The sequence below is a fragment of the Mytilus californianus genome, unplaced genomic scaffold (genome assembly GCF_021869535.1).
Source record: "Mytilus californianus isolate M0D057914Y unplaced genomic scaffold, xbMytCali1.0.p SCAF_2, whole genome shotgun sequence".
Taxonomy (NCBI): Eukaryota; Metazoa; Mollusca; class Bivalvia; order Mytilida; family Mytilidae; genus Mytilus; species Mytilus californianus.
Window position 1 is genome coordinate 135,350,984 of NW_026262668.1, and position 21,214 is coordinate 135,372,197.

The window sequence follows — 21,214 nt, forward strand, 5'->3', positions numbered from 1 at the left end:
TGACAAGATTTCATATTTCTATCATTAATATTTTCTTGCAAGAGAGAATCACTAAATAATCCTTTTCCAAACTTTAGACAATAAATTGCCCTTCACAACATTTTGATTGGATTGATATTTTATACGATTTTAAGGACATTATGATGATTTCTTTTCTTACTTAATGCTCATGTGTACATTACATGTAAGATGTATTGACTAATTTTGATGAAAGGTTATTGAAACCAATAGTATGAGTTGTTGCTACCTTATGTAGCACGAATTTGGTCTCTGGTGGAGACTTGTCTCTTGGCAATCATACCACATCTTCCTATTTTTATATTCTGTATTAAATATCGCGAAAAGTAAAAGGACTCAATGATATCTTTTTGTTTTGTATTACTACGATGTATTCTGCATGTTTTGTATTACTACAATGTATTCTGCATGTTTTGTATTACTACGATGTATTCTGCATGTTTGGTATTACTACAATGTATTCTGCATGTTTTGTATTACTACGATGTATTCTGCATGTTTGGTATTACTACAATGTATTCTGCATGTTTTGTATTACTACGATGTATTCTGCATGTTTGGTATTACTACAATGTATTCTGCATGTTTTGTATTACTACGATGTATCCTGCATGTTTTGTATTACTACAATGTATTCTGCATGTTTTGTATTACTACAATGTATCCTGCATGTTTTGTATTACTACGATGTATTCTGCATGTTTTGTATTACTACAATGTATTCTGCATGTTTTGTATTACTACGATGTATCCTGCATGTTTTGTATTACTACGATGTATCCTGCATGTTTTGTATTACTACGATGTATCCTGCATGTTTTGTATTACTACAATGTATTCTGCATGTTTTGTATTACTACGATGTATCCTGCATGTTTTGTATTACTACAATGTATCCTGCATGTTTTGTATTACTACGATGTATCCTGCATGTTTTGTATTACTACGATGTATCCTGCATGTTTTGTATTACTACAATGTATTCTGCATGTTTTGTATTACTACGATGTATCCTGCATGTTTTGTATTACTACGATGTATCCTGCATGTTTTGTATTACTACGATGTATCCTGCATGTTTTGTATTACTACAATGTATCCTGCATGTTTTGTATTACTACAATGTATCCTGCATGTTTTGTATTACTACGATGTATCCTGCATGTTTTGTATTACTACAATGTATCCTGCATGTTTTGTATTACTACAATGTATCCTGCATGTTTTGTATTACTACGATGTATCCTGCATGTTTTGTATTACTACGATGTATCCTGCATGTTTTGTATTACTACGATGTATCCTGCATGTTTTGTATTACTACAATGTATCCTGCATGTTTTGTATTACTACAATGTATCCTGCATGTTTTGTATTACTACGATGTATTCTTGCATGTTTTGTATTACTACGATGTATCCTGCATGTTTTGTATTACTACGATGTATCCTGCATGTTTTGTATTACTACGATGTATTCTGCATGTTTTGTATTACTACAATGTATCCTGCATGTTTTGTATTACTACAATGTATCCTGCATGTTTGTATTACTACAATGTATCCTGCATGTTTTGTATTACTACAATGTATCCTGCATGTTTTGTATTACTACAATGTATCCTGCATGTTTGGTATTACTACAATGTATCCTGCATGTTTGGTATTACTACAATGTATTCTGCATGTTTTGTATTACTACAATGTATCCTGCATGTTTTGTATTACTACAATGTATCCTGCATGGTTTGTATTACTACAATGTATTCTGCATGTTTTGTATTACTACAATGTATTCTGCCTGCATGTTTTGTATTACTACAATGTATCCTGCATGTTTTGTATTACTACAATGTATTCTGCATGTTTTGTATTACTACAATGTATCCTGCATGTTTTGTATTACTACAATGTATTCTGCATGTTTTGTATTACTACAATGTATTCTGCCTGCATGTTTTGTATTACTACAATGTATCCTGCATGTTTTGTATTACTACAATGTATTCTGCATGTTTTGTATTACTACAATGTATCCTGCATGTTTTGTATTACTACAATGTATTCTGCATGTTTTGTATTACTACAATGTATTCTGCATGTTTTGTATTACTACAATGTATTCTGCATGTTTTGTATTACTACAATGTATTCTGCATGTTTTGTATTACTACAATGTATCCTGCATGTTTTGTATTACTACAATGTATCTTGTTTGTTGCCGTAAGCAGTACGTACTCTATTCTCGGAATAATAAGTCTTGTGTACCACAAAAACATATGTCTTCATTCTAATAGTGTTGCTTTCACTTCAAAGCAATGTATCGTTAGTTATTATATTATCATTATTACAATGTTTATATAATGTTGAAACCTGTTGTATTACATCAATTTTCTTAAGTGATCTAAGTTCAACCAATAAACTAATTAAGTACAAACCAGGCCATATTAAGTACTAAAGAAGCAGAATTTCATTGAAGCTCAGTAAACACATCAGCACATTCGTACATTAAGAGTATTTGTGTTTAGAAGTAATAGTGGTAGTAGCAGTAGTAGTTTCATTGTGTTACATTTAGTTTGCTGTAGTTTTTATCAATAATAAAAACTTTATATTTTGTTACGTTACGTTTTCCGTCTTTCATTCTGTTCTCTTATTTACATATTTGTTTATGCCTGGGGAAAGAGGGGATAATAGCTGTTTCATAATTGCTTATTATAAAAAGATATGATATAACTTTTTTTAATGTAAAATGGGAAGATACACATTAGTCCATGAAAAATGGCCATTTTCCTGACTTGGTACAGGACATAAAAAAGTCATATGATGAATTATTCCTCGTGCACCTTTTTGAGGTGATTTTTGCTTTGACAATATTTTTCATATACATGTATTTTGCTTTGCAAAGCATTAGTAAGCTAGTGGTTCCGGGGAATATGTTTGTACAACTAGTATCTTAACAAATGTCAAACAGTGCAAATCTTCCAAATAAACGTTATTTATATGAAAAGAAAATTAGAAAAGGAACACTTAAATCCAGTGGCAATTTGATTTTCATGTACATGGTTTTATTCGAATCTGTTCGTTGCATTTGAAGGTTTATTTGTATTTTGTCATCAATAACAGATCTTACTAGTATTATCTTTCTGAAGATTTGTTCCTGAATTTTGACAAGATTTCATATTTCTATCATTAATATTTTCTTGCAAGAGAGAAATCACTAAATAATCCTTTTCCAAACTTTAGACAATAAATTGCCCTTCACAACATTTTGATTGGATTGATATTTTATACGATTTTAAGGACATTATGATGATTTCTTTTCTTACTTAATGCTCATGTGTACATTACATGTAAGATGTATTGACTAATTTTGATGAAAGGTTATTGAAACCAATAGTATGAGTTGTTGCTACCTTATGTAGCACGAATTTGGTCTCTGGTGGAGACTTGTCTCTTGGCAATCATACCACATCTTCCTATTTTTATATTCTGTATTAAATATCGCGAAAAGTAAAAGGACTCAATGATATCTTTTTGTTTTGTATTACTACGATGTATTCTGCATGTTTTGTATTACTACGATGTATTCTGCATGTTTTGTATTACTACGATGTTACGATGTATTCTGCATGTTTTGTATTACTACAATGTATCCTGCATGTTTGGTATTACTACAATGTATCCTGCATGTTTTGTATTACTACAATGTATTCTTGCATGTTTTGTATTACTACAATGTATCCTGCATGTTTTGTATTACTACGATGTATTCTGCATGTTTTGTATTACTACAATGTATTCTGCATGTTTTGTATTACTACAATGTATCCTGCATGTTTTGTATTACTACGATGTATCCTGCATGTTTTGTATTACTACGATGTATCCTGCATGTTTTGTATTACTACGATGTATCCTGCATGTTTTGTATTACTACGATGTATCCTGCATGTTTTGTATTACTACGATGTATCCTGCATGTTTTGTATTACTACGATGTATCCTGCATGTTTTGTATTACTACAATGTATCCTGCATGTTTTGTATTACTACGATGTATCCTGCATGTTTTGTATTACTACGATGTATCCTGCATGTTTTGTATTACTACGATGTATTCTGCATGTTTTGTATTACTACAATGTATCCTGCATGTTTTGTATTACTACAATGTATCCTGCATGTTTGTATTACTACAATGTATCCTGCATGTTTTGTATTACTACAATGTATCCTGCATGTTTTGTATTACTACAATGTATCCTGCATGTTTGGTATTACTACAATGTATCCTGCATGTTTGGTATTACTACAATGTATTCTGCATGTTTTGTATTACTACAATGTATCCTGCATGTTTTGTATTACTACAATGTATCCTGCATGGTTTGTATTACTACAATGTATTCTGCATGTTTTGTATTACTACAATGTATTCTGCCTGCATGTTTTGTATTACTACAATGTATCCTGCATGTTTTGTATTACTACAATGTATTCTGCATGTTTTGTATTACTACAATGTATCCTGCATGTTTTGTATTACTACAATGTATTCTGCATGTTTTGTATTACTACAATGTATTCTGCCTGCATGTTTTGTATTACTACAATGTATCCTGCATGTTTTGTATTACTACAATGTATTCTGCATGTTTTGTATTACTACAATGTATCCTGCATGTTTTGTATTACTACAATGTATTCTGCATGTTTTGTATTACTACAATGTATTCTGCATGTTTTGTATTACTACAATGTATTCTGCATGTTTTGTATTACTACAATGTATTCTGCATGTTTTGTATTACTACAATGTATCCTGCATGTTTTGTATTACTACAATGTATCTTGTTTGTTGCCGTAAGCAGTACGTACTCTATTCTCGGAATAATAAGTCTTGTGTACCACAAAAACATATGTCTTCATTCTAATAGTGTTGCTTTCACTTCAAAGCAATGTATCGTTAGTTATTATATTATCATTATTACAATGTTTATATAATGTTGAAACCTGTTGTATTACATCAATTTTCTTAAGTGATCTAAGTTCAACCAATAAACTAATTAAGTACAAACCAGGCCATATTAAGTACTAAAGAAGCAGAATTTCATTGAAGCTCAGTAAACACATCAGCACATTCGTACATTAAGAGTATTTGTGTTTAGAAGTAATAGTGGTAGTAGCAGTAGTAGTTTCATTGTGTTACATTTAGTTTGCTGTAGTTTTTATCAATAATAAAAACTTTATATTTTGTTACGTTACGTTTTCCGTCTTTCATTCTGTTCTCTTATTTACATATTTGTTTATGCCTGGGGAAAGAGGGGATAATAGCTGTTTCATAATTGCTTATTATAAAAAGATATGATATAACTTTTTTTAATGTAAAATGGGAAGATACACATTAGTCCATGAAAAATGGCCATTTTCCTGACTTGGTACAGGACATAAAAAAGTCATATGATGAATTATTCCTCGTGCACCTTTTTGAGGTGATTTTTGCTTTGACAATATTTTTCATATACATGTATTTTGCTTTGCAAAGCATTAGTAAGCTAGTGGTTCCGGGGAATATGTTTGTACAACTAGTATCTTAACAAATGTCAAACAGTGCAAATCTTCCAAATAAACGTTATTTATATGAAAAGAAAATTAGAAAAGGAACACTTAAATCCAGTGGCAATTTGATTTTCATGTACATGGTTTTATTCGAATCTGTTCGTTGCATTTGAAGGTTTATTTGTATTTTGTCATCAATAACAGATCTTACTAGTATTATCTTTCTGAAGATTTGTTCCTGAATTTTGACAAGATTTCATATTTCTATCATTAATAGTTTCTTGCAAGAGAGAAATCACTAAATAATCCTTTTCCAAACTTTAGACAATAAATTGCCCTTCACAACATTTTGATTGGATTGATATTTTATACGATTTTAAGGACATTATGATGATTTCTTTTCTTACTTAATGCTCATGTGTACATTACATGTAAGATGTATTGACTAATTTTGATGAAAGGTTATTGAAACCAATAGTATGAGTTGTTGCTACCTTATGTAGCACGAATTTGGTCTCTGGTGGAGACTTGTCTCTTGGCAATCATACCACATCTTCCTATTTTTATATTCTGTATTAAATATCGCGAAAAGTAAAAGGACTCAATGATATCTACATTACAACAGCTAATTAATTTGGTTTTCTGAAGTCAGCTTAAGTTTGCTTCAAGAGGTCAACATACGGTTTTCAACAATAGACAAGTGTCAAAACCATACGTCAAACTCTAAATCATTAGTTGAAGATTTAAGATACTGCTGTATAACGAAAAAAAGAGGAATGACTTAGTAAAACATATTATTTTTATTTCAAGATTTTGAAGAACTGTTTATTCAGTTTTTAAATTTTGCCTGCATCATTCAAAACTTTAACATTATCAAACATTTAATACTATTCTTCTATAGATAAGACAGAAAATCAACATCCTGATTCAGTAGGATAAGAGGTGAGCAAGGTCCTGTAGTAAAGTTACTGTGTATGTAATTTATATTACTAGCTAGTAAAGAAATGTAATGTTTGGTAGACGTGTTTTTTTCAAAAGGCAGCCGTTATATTCATGGAGATTAAATGCAAGCTCCAAGCAAAAGTTTTTTTCTTTTTTTGAAAGAGATCATTCCTGTGCTCCTGCGTTAACCTCTGTTTTTGTTCTGAATGGATTCTTACCTTTGCCTTAGTTTTCTGTTTTGCATTTTACATTATATTGTTAGATGTTTGTTACAGTTTTTGTCCTAAAAATTGTGTTACCATTGCAAACTTTCCTATCAGTCTTATAAGATTAAACAGTTTACATGTAACGAGGACGTTTTATGAGTTTTGTTATTTCTTACGGTTAGGCCATAGTCATTCTCAAGCTTTTATATTGTATCAAGAGACAGAAGATACAAATGGAGAAATTAAAAATATATAATTTAAATAACAGACAACACTCAGGTGATCCGGTGTGTTAAGCAGTTGTCATAAATTTCTGAGTTGATAAACCATCGGTAATGTGAATTCGCAAACCCTGTATCCTGTCGAATGTGACAGTTTGATACGAAATCACGGTTTTACCAGATAGGGAAAAGACTATAAGCAAAACGAACTCAAGTCAGGAGCCTCTGGCCTTTGTTAGTCTTGTATGTTTTTTTAATTTTAGTTCATTTATATGTTTTGGAGTTAAGTATGACGTCCATTTTCACTGAACTAGTACACATTTTTATTTAGGGGCCAGCTGATTACCACCTCCGGGTACGGGATTATCTCGCTGCGTTGAAGACCCATTGGTGGCCTTCGGCTGTTATCTGCTCTTTGGCCGGGTTGTTGTCTCTTTGACATATTCCCCATTTCGTTTCTCAATTTTATCCATCACAAACCGGGTGATCTCAGGTGCTCTGGAATGGAAAGGAGACTCTATTCTACATGTGGCACCCGCCATGTTGCTCGTATAACTACAAACATAGTGAAGTTTCATTTCGTGATATCACATTCGAGGAAAAGTAACGACAATTGGAACACATCCGTCGTCATCTGTGAAACAGATATTCCTTAACGGTGAACCAACTCGTGATGACGACCCTGAAATGTTCAAAGGGATGATTTCAATTTTACCATTTGGAACCCTTGTAATCAGCAACCCTCTACCAGGAAATTATGATAGGAATCACAAGCTCTGGAATATCTTATCAACTCAGAAAGGTATACCCAATATGCAGGCGATGCTCGAATAGTGATACATAGAAATAAAACATTCACAATTTGGAAACTGAAATCATCCCTTTTGTTGTAAAGTTTTGTTCTCAACCCACTCTTATTGTCAAAATTCTACATGTAAGTCAAGATACATACTGAACTGTACTAGTGGTATTCTTTATTTCAAGTTCGATGGGATATATGCGTTCAATATAGTCACCAAACTTTGAATTTATTTAGGGAGAGGACATCATCTATTTAGCGGAACGTTAATCTAAAGGATTATGCTAGGTTCTCTTTATTACTCTTAGCTCATGTAAAACACATATGTTATCTATCAAGCAATGAAGCATCTTGACACTGTAAGTTTCAGAGAATGTTTTGTTTGAATCCGAGTGATTTGTTTTTTACAAAGTATAATTTATCACTTCCTAAACCAAGATATTTGTATCTACGTTTGCCATTCCTTTTCTTGAAACACAGTTGGAGCCATTCTTTCAATTTGTCTTTAAGTTCTGCATGGGGAATACTTCTGTAAAGGGAAGTAGAGAATTCAAGTGTGTTTAAATTATTTGCATGATAAAAGAGGCTTAGATTGTATTTACTCTAACAGATCCAAATCTGATTCACTAGTAATTTCATTTTGATTTGTTACTCGTTTCTAAATGAGTCTTTCCAGCTTTTAAACTAATAAAAGTCATTAAAATGACACATTTCAATTGAATCATGATGTTGTTCTGTCGTTTTTCTGTATATTCTATCATAATCGCAGGTAACAAAAGTAATAAAATAAAGTCGACTTCTACATAAAATAAATTAATGATTTAGAGGCACTGATTGATGATATTTTAGTGACTCGTCAATAACAATTTCAAATCATTCGAGACTTATACAGCCTACGAATTTTTGTACGATTCCGTTATCGACATTAAAATTTAATTAACTGTATTTCATCTTACCTATATAAAGAATCACATGCAACAAACATTTAAAACATGATTTGATTTTAAACATATTTTATTCAAGATATGAAAAGGATTGAGCAACAGGCACAGCCTATAAAAGCTCTCTCCATATTACATGTGCAAGGTATAATTCAATTATAACAACTGTATTTAAAATAATGTAATATAGTGGAACATGCATGCTACTTATGGGCACACACGATCAAATATATGTTTACAGTGTTACTTATTAAATGTAAAGTAAATTCAAGTATATAGGCAATTACTCATCATTTATTCAAGTACCTTGAAACATGCAAATATCCTTTATAAGTCATTAGAAATATATATGTATGGCTTGAAAGAGACACTAGGCTTACTTAGTGGAATCAATGAATTAATGTTGAAGTGCAGGAGAAAAAAAAAAAAAAACTAAATAAAACAAAAATTGAGTAAATTTCAAACAAAACGTTGAGTGTCACCGATATATTTCTGAACAGATTTAAAAATAGCAATATTCATATCATATGAAAATAATCTGTTTCCAAAAAGTAATAATTCAATATTAATGTCAACATTATCAGCAATGGAGTAAATGGAATCAAATAGGATCTGTCTTACATCATTGTACTTGGGGCAAATAAAAAAGAAATGTTGGTTATCCTCAACAGGGTGATTACAGTTTGCACAAAAAGTGTTCTCGGATAAGAATTGAATAAACAAATGAAATTTTAGGTTGCTAGCATTATTTCTGAGTTGACAATGACTTATATTAAGTTTCCTTATCCCATAGTTGAAAGGTTTAAATATATCATCAGTCCTATAAAACTTGTCCAGTCCACTTCTAAATATACCCAAACTTGGGGATTTTTGTAAACTCAAAGGAAGACTATTCCAAAGTCTTATAGTGGAAGGAATGAAACTATTAAAATAAGAGCTAGTTCTAGCAAGAGGCGGGTGAAAAGTGTTATTTTCATTCCTCAAAGTATAAGGGGTTTGTCTGGGAAGATATGGCTGGACTAACTCATATAAGTATTCAGGTGGCATCCCATTTAATATTTTATAGAATAGTATAAGCTTATGTTTATTACGTCTATTCTCCAGAGTTTCTAAAGCTAATTCAATATAAAGTTTTTGTCTTGAGGAATTACGTCGTAATCCTGTAATAATTCTAGCAGCTTCTATTTGGATATTTTCAAAAAGCTCAGACTCGTGCTGGGAGCAATTGCCCCAAACAACATCACCATACTCTAATATGGGTCTAATAAAAGCATAATAAATACGTATAAGTGAACTCCTATCTAATAAATGTTTAACTTGACGAAGGACAGATAGACGAGAGCATGCTTTTAAAACATGATATACTGCATACAAGTATAAAAGAGAGAAACATATATTCTTTAAATAAATAAACAAAATATGCAAAGTTCATTATTCTGTAACAGACAGAACATGTCAATGATTGTTTCTCCTAGTTGAAATGTAAAAGCATGTTTTTGAAACAAAATGACATATATTCTTATCTTCTAAAAGATAATAATTTGGGTTTTTTTTCCTTATCGGGAAATTTAGAAAGACATAGAAGATACCAAGGAGTCCAATAAAAAGAAAAGACACTTTGGTCAAAGAGAAAAACAACATAACAAAACAGTAGACAGACAACTAAAGATTAACCAACACGAAGTCCACAAAAAACCGATAAACTCTGTTTTCTGGACGTTTCAAAAGATTTTGGCATTCAATTCGCATTTTTTTGCAAACTGTATCGACAGGACTCTGCAAACCTACATCCCACAGAATTATTGTGTTTTCTATTGCACCATACATAGAAAACAAACGCGTAATGTTCGACTGAATCGATATAGATTATAAATAAATTTTGTTCCATATATTGCCACATGAATCCCGTTATACGTAGTAATTTTTAGGTGTTTCCATTGCAAAGGTTGATTCTATTATTTGACGGTTTGCATTCAAACATGTTAAAAAAGGTTATTGCTGTAAATGTGTACTTGACTTTCTTTAAATATTTCTTAAATTTTTATTTGTACTTATTGAATTGTACAAAATAGAATATGCGCATCTACAGTACTATATGTACAGTTTTTCTTCCTTTTTTCAGACATCATATAAAAGAGGCGAAAGATACCAAATGGATATTAAAACTCATAAGTCGAAAACAAACTGACAATGCAATATAGTGGTTATATAGCTTTTTATATCTTGTTCTTTGTTTTAAAGATCGTGCAGGCTGTTGACCATTGTTCAAGTGAAAAGTAACAACTTCTATTCAAAATGTCTGTTCACTTGATGTAAGCAGGTTTCTTTTACTCTATTATTTGGGTTATTATGTTAAAAACCTACATCCAAAAATGTTTCTGTTCTGTATCATTGAGTCATTATAGAAAAGAAAGGTTCTTCTGTAGGCCTGTGTATTTCAAAAATTTCAAGTGTGATTATATCAAAACAGAAAACAGAAGAAATCAGGTCTCTGATACTAAGATATAAAGCAGTTCACATCCAACATCCAACAAATTAAGGATAAAGCTGTCATTAACAGTCAGAGAAAAGCATGTCATTGTGCAATCCCAAAATATAGGTATCGACAGATTGAAGGACCGTGAGTGTACATGTGTGTGTAAGTTTATTTAAAGAATCGATAAGTTTACCAGGATCGTACCTTAATTTACGGGTTCGATAAACAACATGACATGTAACATTTAGGATGTTCTATCCCGTTTGTAATAGTTTTCTCCAGGTACAGCCAAACTTCCTAACTTAATCTTTGTATCTATGAAAGAATTTGAAGTGAAAAGATTCGCCACAAAAGTTTGGAGAGTAAAGAAATAATTACGATAAATGGAACCGAACAAGAATATGGAGAAGGAATGTAATTAACTTTCTTCATCACCATTGGAAATAGGGTGCTTAAAAATTGTAGACTGCACTTTGCACAGACACTTCTCAATTAAAAGTTGAAGAATGAACACGAATTGACACAATGCGCTAGCCAAAACTTCTCAATGTAAGAAACCATATGACACTCGTGTGAACAATGATCTGTTTGAAAATGTTTGGTTATTCAGAACGTCTTATTATGAATATGTTTTAAAGTATAGACACAAAAACAGAGCAGTGATAGAATTGTAGAATCAGTATAAATCTGTCTTTTCAAGTAATGAATAGGGCATTTGTGGCTACTAACAATACGAAAAAATATATTATGCATGATTAATATCAAAACTTTTTCTCAACACGGAAGAAAACATTTCAAAACAAATGAAAACTAATAATATCTTTACAATAAATGAATTCATAGTCTCGGTAAAGTCATGATTTATAACAAAACATAGATTATATTAAAAACTTATTGTCCTTTTAGGAGATATGGTAAATTCTATTTGACATAAAATAGAAATAGAAATCGGTTTCTAAATTCTAATCTATTTTAATTAGATAGGCAATCATTTTATAACTGTCTTAGAGCACGAATAAGATATAACAGTTAACCAAAGAAACGATGTATAGTATAGGACTCCATCACTAAAATGAGTAAATATTGTCCGAGCTAATATACATATCCTCCATTCCACCTAGAAAAAAAGTATTATACAATGTTTAAAAAATTCAAGTGTTCTTTATCATTGAGTCGTTTGGTGAATATGGCATTTTGTAAATGTGATGCCTCCAAAGCTCTTGTCGTAATTTAAGATCATAGGGAACACTCAAACACAAAATGTGAAAGCCAAAACAAAAACACTGAAACATTTGAAAGGTATATGACCAAAATGGGAAAAATGAAAATAGCCATATTCACCTATCGTCAACTTTGCCTGAGAAAGTTGGACTAATCAACAGAGAATTTAAGAAACAGTTTACGTATATATGGTTCTCAATGCTCTTCAACTTCTCACTTTATTTGGCCTTTTTCACTTTGTTGATTTGAGCGTCACGTGGCAAGTCCCTAGTCAGGATCCTATTATTCAGTGGTTGTTGTTGGTTGCCTTCTTCATAATTGTTTTTCGTTTATTTTGTTATAAATCAAGCCGTTTTCTTTTCTCGTTTAAATGTCTGGTCCTTTTATAGCTGACTATACGGTATGTGTTTTGCTTTTTGTTGAATATCGCGCAGTGACCCTTATTTGCTAAAATCCAGTTTATTTGGACTCAGTTTGATCATGATAGTTGTCTCATTGCCAATTATATCACATCTGATAGTTGTCTCATTGCCAATTATACCCCATCTGATAGTTGTCTCATTGCCAATTATAACACATCTGATAGTTGTCTCATTGCCAATTATATCACATATGATAGTTGTCTCATTGCCAATTATACCCCATCTGATAGTTGTCTCATTGCCAATTATACCACATCTGATAGTTGTCTCATTGCTAATTATATCACATCTGATAGTTGTCTCATTGCCAATTATACCCCATCTGATAGTTGTCTCATTGCCAATTATACCACATCGGATAGTTGTCTCATTGCCAATTATACCCCATCGGATAGTTGTCTCATTGCCAATTATACCCCATCTGATAGTTGTCTCATTGCCAATTATACCCCATCTGATAGTTGTCTCATTGCCAATTATACCCCATCTAATAGTTGTCTCATTGCCAATTATACCACATCTGATAGTTTTCTCATTGCCAATTATATCACATCTGATAGTTGTCTCATTGCCAATTATACCACATCTGATAGTTGTCTTATTGCCAATTATACCACATCTGATCGTTGTCTCATTGCCAATTATACCCCATCTGATAGTTGTCTCATTGCCAATTATACCACATCTGATAGTTTTCTCATTGCCAATTATATCACATCTGATAGTTGTCTCATTGCCAATTATACCACATCTGATAGTTGTCTTATTGCCAATTATACCACATCTGATAGTTGTCTCATTGCCAATTATATCACATCTGATAGTTGTCTCATTAGCAATCATACCACATCTGATAGTTGTCTCATTGCCAATTATATCACATCTGATAGTTGTCTCATTAGCAATTAAATCACATCTGATAATTATCTTAATGCTAATTATACCACATCTGATAGTTGTCTCATTAGCAATTTAATCACATCTGCTAATTATCTCAATGCTAATTATACCACATCTGATAGTTGTCTCATTGCCAATTATACACCATCTGATAGTTGTCTCATTGCCAATTATACCCCATCTAATAGTTGTCTCATTGCCAATTATACCCCATCTGATAGTTGTCTCATTGCCAATTATACCCCATCTGATAGTTGTCTCATTGCCAATTATACCCCATCTGATAGTTGTCTCACTGCCAATTATACCCCATCTAATAGTTGTCTCATTGCAAATTATACCAAATCTGATAGTTGTATCATTGCCAATTTAATCACATCTGACAGTTGTCTCATTGGCAATCATACCACTCATCCTTATTTTATAATTGGATCTACCTTTGCCATTTTTTATGAAACAAATATGGACTTTTTTTTACAACATGCCTTTCAAATTACGAAACAGTAATGCGTTTATAAATCGGTTATATTATAGTTAATGCATATATGTTTTGTCGTATAACACAACAAGGGCTTTGAATATTGACCAAACCTTAAACTTTGCATTATCTGACTTGTATTGGGTAAACAAATATTATTTCATAGCATCATAACATCAAATAGGTATATGAAGGTCGAATATTTGATACTTCTGTTCGAAGATCGTGATCTTGTTTGTATGTATTCTACAGAATTGTTCTTGTTCCTCATTTGTGTCACCGCCTTAAGAGATGCTAGTTTTTACTCTAATTCTAAGGTAAACAAATTAAAATAAAATTAGCGTATATTTGCCTTTAACAGCGTGGGTTTCATATTTCGTAATTTGAAAAAGCACTTTTGTTATTCAATTAGTTACTATAGTTCCCACCTGATGTTGCCAAATGAATACACGTCTACAATAATCGTACTGTAGTATAAAGTATAATATGTCACTGTCTTGATATCGTTTTTAAATAAATGCTACACCCAAAAGATAAGCAATAAAAAATCTAAACATTTCATGACATTCTTTCTTTTTAGTTAATTAGTATTTTGTCCTCTCGGAATATAGAATTGACAAAATTTCAAAATACAAAGAATTATTTTTATGCTCTTGTATTTTGAGAAAGGAACTATGTTATTATATTACAGATTTTTATTATCCTTTAATAGAGTTTACTTGCACGCACTGAAATACAGAACTTCATATTATGGGAAATGTATAAACATTATCAAAGAAAGCCTTAATGGAGATGAAATATTTATTATTATATTGGCCTAAATATTATTAAGTTTGTGATGTTGTGACCTTGATCCATTTTTAACTTATCTTTTTTATGACAAGATCATTTAAAATGTAGTTTTAGTACAGACACAAACTGTATTTGAAGTGGAAGTATTAAGCAATTGATAGGTTAATTCATATTTTTACATTGTGTATATCTAATACATGTTTATCTATTCACCGCCTTTTCTCTTTTTATAATTCTAAATCCTGTTTTGTTAAAAAAAAAAGATTGTGAAAGATAAGGATCGGCAAATTATCGATCTAATGACAATATATTGCCATTATAAAAAAAAAAAATTGGATGCATATTTAGTGATTCCGTCGTTCAGGTTACCTCCGACGTTTAATATTTTTAATTTTTCATATTTGTTGGTCCCTAGTATACCCGATGAAGATATTGTTTTTTGTATTTGAAGATTATTCAAGAAACACGTCTTGTCCACATGATTACCATATCATACGGTCCCGAACGCACAATCACCAAGACACCAGCACTTTAGTATGGCATGACTCAAATATAATAATTCTCTTTACAATTTTAGAACAAACTGTGTGCAATTTTATTAAAACCCATCCCCAAGACGAACTTGACCTCACACAGCTCTTCTATCTAGATCCTCAAGAGTTTTATCTGTTTCGTTTTCCGATGATTTTGTTTCCAATAAACCTGATGTCAATTATTCTAGAAACCCGTGCTAACACAATGATACCTCATATCATATCCTCCTTTTTTGACCAAAATATCTATCTTCAAAATACATAAAACACTTAATTAAAAACGAGGGACGAAAGATACCAGAGGGACAGTCAAACTCATAGATCGAAAACAAACTGACAACGCCATGGCCAAAAATAAAAAGACAAACAGACAAATAATAGTGCAGATGACACAACATAGAAAACTAAAGACTAAGCAACACGAACCCCACCAAAAACTGGGGGTGATCTCAGGTGCTCCGGAAGGGTAAGCAGATCCTGCTCCACATGTGGCACCCGTCGTGCTGCTTATGTTATTACAAATCCGGTAAATAGTCTAATTCGGTAAGTCACATTCGTGAAAAGGGAAGGGTATTGTAGTTACGAAATAAGGAACATATCCGATATCATCTGTGAAACGGTTATTCCATAACAGTCAACCAACTCGTGATGGCGTCCGTAAAATTTACGAAGGGATGATTTCAACTTCACCATTTAATTAAACTAAGGCAATGGAAACTCTATCTTAAAGGAAACGATCATGTTTCTGAAAACGTCTTCATGTTCTGGCAACAAACAATTGGAAAATGACAACATGGCCTTAATGACAAATTTAAAGTTCAATCAATAAAGGATACATACAAACATGCGAATATCAAAATCTAGGTCAAGTTTACTGTTCCTAAGGGAATCGCAACCCCAGAGTTTGTAAAATTGTACAAATATCACTAGCGGCCGAGTTCAACAAAGTCTTTTGATAAAATTTGCAATGTGTCTCAACAGAATTTACCATGCAATCAGAAAGAAAAGATATCAAGGAGTCAATCAAAACACAAAAGTAAAATTAAAACAAACAGTACTGTTGACGAACATTATTTTTTCAAATTCACTTTGAAATATTTGACATCAATAAATATTCCTCAATTAATGAAAGCTACATTGTTTAATCCGATTTGAGTTTACAATTCTACAAATAATTCCTGTTTGATATATATTATATGAAAAACAAATTGTCTGAGATAATGTCATAAATATTTGATTTCTTGTCTTAAAACCATAATGACATTGTTGATGAGAAATCATGTTAGCGAACGATTGGGAACTTAATTATATTGGTATTGTTAAGCTGTCCATACCGTTTTAGTACATACTTGTTTTGGTAAGAAATGCAATTCATTATTTTCAAAAGATGTCAATAAATACATATTTTTTTTTTAATTATTTGTGGAATTATCACTGTCCCAGATTAGGGGAGGGTTGAGTGCTCACAAACATATTTAACCCCGCCACATTCTGTATTTGCCTGTACCAAGTCAGGAGCATGTAGTTCAGTGGTTTTCGTTGGTTCATGTTTGTCATAATTGTTTTTCGTAAATTGTTTTGTTATAAATTAGGCCGTTAGTTTTTTCAATTGAATTGTTTCATGTTTTCCATGTCGGGGACTATTGTTTTGTCTTTTCTTTGTTTTATGTGTAGTATATAGTGGACTATTGTTTTGTATTTTCTTTGTTTTATGTGTAGTATATAGTGGACTATTGTTTTGTATTTTCTTTGTTTTATGTGTAGTATATAGTGGACTATTGTTTTGTAATTTCTTTGTTTCATGTGTAGTAAATAATGGACTATTGTTTTGTCTTTTCGTTGTTTTTTAATATATCAATGGTGTTGTCCGTTTTTAGTCAACTAATAATTAATAATTCCCATTTTGTGTATTCTCACTTTTTATGGATGCATGATTATAATGTTGTTATCCCAAAGTCTTTTGAAATTTTATTCTATGCTTTTAAAAAATGTATATTAGATTAAGCCTTATAAAAACCTACACATTTTTCCAACTTCATTCAGTGATTTCAACTTTGAAATTAATGCAAAATAGTTCGATTAGAATACACATAGGAGTCGTTCAATGTTCTATACAACATCATTGATGACATTACTATATGATTGTCCATATAACATAACTGATGACATTACTATATGATTGTCCATATAACATCATTGATGACATTACTATATGATTGTCCATATAACATCATTGATGACATTACTATATGATTGTCCATATAACATCATTGATGACATTACTATATGATTGTCCATATAACATCATTGATGACATTACTATATGATTGTCCATATAACATAACTGATGACATTACTATATGATTGTCCATATAACATAACTGATGACATTACTATATGATTGTCCATATAACATCATTGATGACATTACTATATGATTGTCCATATAGCATCATTCATGACATTACTATATGATTGTCCATATAACATAACTGATGACATTACTATATGATTGTCCATATAGCATCATTCATGACATTACTATATGATTGTCCATATAACATCATTGATGACATTACTATATGATTGTCCATATAACATCATTGATGACATTACTATATGATTGTCCATATAACATCATTGATGACATTACTATATGATTGTCCATATAACATCATTGATGACATTACTATATAATTGTCCATATAGCATCATTGATGACATTACTATATGATTGTCCATATAACATCATTGATGACATTACTATATGATTGTCCATATAACATCATTGATGACATTACTATATGATTGTCCATATAACATCATTGATGACATTCATATAACATCATTGATGACATTACTATATGATTGTCCATATAACATCATTGATGACATTACTATATGATTGTCCATATAACATCATTGATGACATTACTATATTATTGTCCATATAACATCATTGATGACATTACTATATGATTGTCCATATAACATGATTGATGACATTAATATATTATTGAGTATTATTTGTTGTAATCATTTTAACATCTTCCCATTGACAAAAATCCAAATCGTTTATGAAATTTATTTTTTAGTAATTCGTATACTAAAGAAAGATTTTACTTTGAAATCGACATTTCAAATTATTTCAGAAGATATTCTTACAGTCATCTTATAATTGATTTGAAACAATGAACAACCATAAGCTTGCCTATAAGACCCGATTTAGTCTGATTCAGCAGTACTTCCAAGTTATCGTAATAATTCAATAAAATAATGGAATTTAAGTAAATAGACTTAAATTCAGTTATCGCTGGGGCCACTGACGGATTGTGTTTCATGTTTTAGATTTACCTAACATGAGTGACGTTATATTTTGTGACGTAATTTAGTCCTTTACAGAATTTCATCGCAGCAAGCAAGCTGTTTAAATTTCGTTAGCGGTAAAATTGATAAAAAATTGAAAAGTAGTATCTTGTAAGGGTAAAGTAGTGTTAGTATTGTATGGTTATAACCTGCCTCATGCTTCTAATGTTTATTAGAAGTAATCTTAGAAAGAATTCATTTTATCGATCGTCATTTTTTAACCATTCCATCAGGAATTTCATCGCCACGTGGAGAGCACATGCAAAGACTGAAAGAGATTGGTCCCATTATTCGTTTTCATTTTTAAAAAAATATTTAATTTTTACAAATATGAGTAATTAGATGCAATATTGTCCTAAGATTTGCAGATTATAATAATGATTTCGTCATTGTATTCTACATCAAATTAGATGCATGTATAGTCTGCCTGATACCGATAGGTACTCATATATATATATGACGACGAGTTTAATTTTTTTTTAATATTACTTTTTGTCCGTATCTTATTACTATTGATATTGAGTATTGACAGATCGTCTAGTGCGTATGGTTTAGCTTAACAAATTGTATTTGCGCTGTAATACTAACAGACCATCCAGGTTAGTAATAGTAACGTGTCTATGGTGTTTATGTGTTTTGGGGCAGGCGTTATCTGATGAACTCCCGAATTAAAATTAAAAGGGTATACATCGGGAATGTGTACCTAGATCTTTCATAGCACATATTGATATACAGCAAATATTCCATGAAAGGATATGAACGTACAAAGGTGCAAAGGGACGTAACCTTTGGGCGAAAGGACCCAGGTTCGTAACCGGAAGTTCAACTTTCGATACAAAAAACAAAAATCTTGGAAATCTTGCACAGAGACCCTGCACGGAGTTATAAGCAGTAGCCAAAAATCGTCATGTCTAAATGTTAGCTTGCTGGTGGAGTTTAGCATACATATATCATTATATGTATATATCCTGCTATAAATTTTGCGTGTACCTACACACTTGTTACTGAAAACTGTCAGTGTCGAGTCTGTCAACATCAGTCATCACAGTGACATGTATAGTTGCTACTACTCTCTAGCCTAGACTAGGTCGATATGGTATGAGTAGTTCAGATAAATCACAAATTTAGACATAATGTCATCAACAGGCCACAGCTTGAATTATTGTAATAACATAATTATATACAAATATTACACTATGTCACTATCAACTGACTGTGGATTTAAGAATTAATAAATAATATATACTAATTTTAAATTATTTTTTTTTTAAATTATTGTAACTATCATAAGACACAACTATGAGTATACATAATATTTTAATTGTTATTGTTTCTTTGTACAGTCATTTGATTTTGTTATGTCAATGCTATGTAGCATGGTGGAACTAATATTTACCTTTTGTTGAGTTGTAGCACATGTTGGGAAGATCAGTTAGAAAGCGAAAAGTGCGACCTTGCTTGGCTACAGAACACCACAAGGGTTGTAACAATTGGACCAGAGACATAGACAACAATCAGACAATGACGTGCACAGTTTTTACAGATGGGTCACCAGACTGGACTGGATTCACGACTCATCACGCCACTAACTCAACTCCTTTAGGTCACATACATTTGTACATCGGATCATCATCAGACGTCATTTATGCAAACCCCCAGAGCTCTGCATCAGTATGTTCCATTTGATAATTTACCAGGTAATCGTCAGATTTACAAAAACAGTATATTACTTTTAAGTTAAACCCCTACGTGTACATGTGATTCTAACAAATAACAAACATATGTATAAAGATATAAGGCAACTTTTTTCCAATCTTATGGTTTAGATGTAGATTTGTGTAATGATTATTTCTCAGTTTCTAAACTTAAATCCACAAAATATTGCTGAATGTGTTATTTTTATATGGAATGCCGCATCATTCGTTAGAAATAAGAAACAATTCTTAATAATAAGGTTACAGTTATATATTATTATTATAATTATATATATATAAATATATTACATGTGAAACTTTTAAATTTTGTTTTGTATATTATCATATGATTTGTAACATATGATTTGTAATGCAGAACACTATTGACTAATATAATATTATTATTTATCTTGATAATAATCTGAATATTCCAAATCAGATATGCATGTACTGCATGAATACAGATATTGCAATAAAGTACCACAAATATAAAGGACAAATTTATAGAAGTGAATACTTATTGATCACTATTTTAGGACAGACTGCAAATATTTCTGTTTCTGCCCAAACCCTACATGTATCAACCAGTCTCAGGTGTGTGGGAAATTTTTATTATTTTTTATTTTTTTATATATTTAAGGGAAAAT

General features: G+C 31.3%; 1 long non-coding RNA gene across 1 annotated transcript; it reads left to right on the top strand.

Moving 5' to 3' along the window:
* Positions 1-19,721: 19,721 nt before the first annotated feature.
* LOC127731121 (uncharacterized) lies at positions 19,722-20,892 on the top strand. Its single transcript, XR_007995497.1, has 2 exons — positions 19,722-19,969; positions 20,287-20,892. It is a non-coding gene; the product is annotated as an uncharacterized LOC127731121 (long non-coding RNA).
* The last annotated feature ends 322 nt before the right edge of the window (positions 20,893-21,214 follow it).